The sequence below is a fragment of the Trichechus manatus genome, unplaced genomic scaffold (assembly GCF_000243295.1).
Source record: "Trichechus manatus latirostris isolate Lorelei unplaced genomic scaffold, TriManLat1.0 scaffold00060, whole genome shotgun sequence".
Classification (NCBI taxonomy): Eukaryota; Metazoa; Chordata; class Mammalia; order Sirenia; family Trichechidae; genus Trichechus; species Trichechus manatus.
In genome coordinates this window covers 6,927,136-6,928,738 of record NW_004443996.1, presented here as the reverse complement: position 1 = coordinate 6,928,738, position 1,603 = coordinate 6,927,136, and positions in this window count along the sequence as shown.

Here is a 1,603-nt window from a genome sequence, read left to right as displayed (position 1 = left end):
ATGAATCTGTGAAGCATCTCATAACATGGATGAAACTGGAGGACATTATGCTGAGTGAAATAAGTCAATCACAAAGGGACAAATATTGTAGGAGACCTCTACTGTAAAAACCCATGAAAAAGTTCACACACAAATGTAACAATCTTTGTCGGTTACCAGGGATGGGGGGGGGAAATACAAAATAGGTAATAGACAAGTGATATCTTGGGTGAAGGGTGAGACAGTACACAATACTGGGGAAGCCAGCACAACTTGTACAAGGAAAGGTCATAGAAACAGCATAGAGAATTCCAAACTCCCTGAGGGACTGAATTGCTGGCGGAGGGCTGTGGGTACCATAGTCTCGGGGAACATCTAGCTCAATTGGCATAACACAGTTTATAAAGACAATGTTCTACATTCTAATTTAGTGAGTAGTGTCTGGGGTCTTAAAAGCCTGTGGCAGCCATCTAAGATACTCCACTGGTCTCATTGCTTCGGGAGCAAGGGAGAGTGAAGAGAACAGGATACAAGGAAAAGATTAGTCAGAAGGACTAATGGCCCACAGCTACCAAGGCCTCCATCAGACTGAGTCCTGTACAGCTAGATGGTGCCTGGCTACCACCACTGAATATTCTGACCAGGGTGACAACAGAGGGTTCTAGACAGAGCTTCAGAAGGATGTAGAACAAAATTGTAACTCACACACACACAAAAAAAGACCAGATTTACTGGCCTAAAGGAGACTGGAGAAACCTGAGACTGTGGCCCCCAGACACCCTTTTAGCTTAGTGGTTAAGTTACTTCCGAGGTTCACCATTCAGTCAGAGAGTGAACAGCCCTGGAAAACCTAATGGGACAAATGAAGCACAGCAGTCCAGGGACAAGGACTAGAAGGCCGAAGGGGACAGGAAATCTGGTGATAGGGAACCCAAGGTTGAGTAAGGATAGTGTTGATGTGTTGTGAGGTTGTTAACCATTGTCATAGCACAACATGTGTACTAACTGTTTAATGAGAAAACATTTTGTTCTGTAAAACATCTTAAGTGAGAATAACAGCACAATTGGAAGAGCATAGTGGATGTCACTGAACTGTGCATGTAGAAATTTTTGAAATGGTGTATCTTTGGCTATGTATATTTTCAACAACAACAACAAAAAAAGGTCGAGAAGGGAGAGGGTTGACATGTCGCGGGGTTGTTAACAAATGTCATAAAACAATATGTGTACTACTGTTTCATGAGAATCTTTTTGTTCTGCAAAACTGCACCTGAAGTACAATAAAAAATTCAAACAAAAAATGAGATGCTTGATATCAAAACAGACCCAACTGAAATTAAAAGAATCATAAAAGAATACTATCAAAACTTGTACTCAAAAAAAGTTGAAAAACTATAGAAAATAACAAATTTCTAGAAACTCAGTATCTACCTAAACTAATACAAAGAGAGGTAGAATAACGAAATAAACTCGTAACAAAAGAAGATACTGAAAAGAAAAGATTACTAAAACACTCCCAAGGAAGAAAAAAAAAAAAAAAACCCTGGCCCAGATGGCTTCACTTGAGAATTCTACAAAAAATTTACAGAAGAGCTTGTACCAGTACTACTCAAGCTATTTCAGA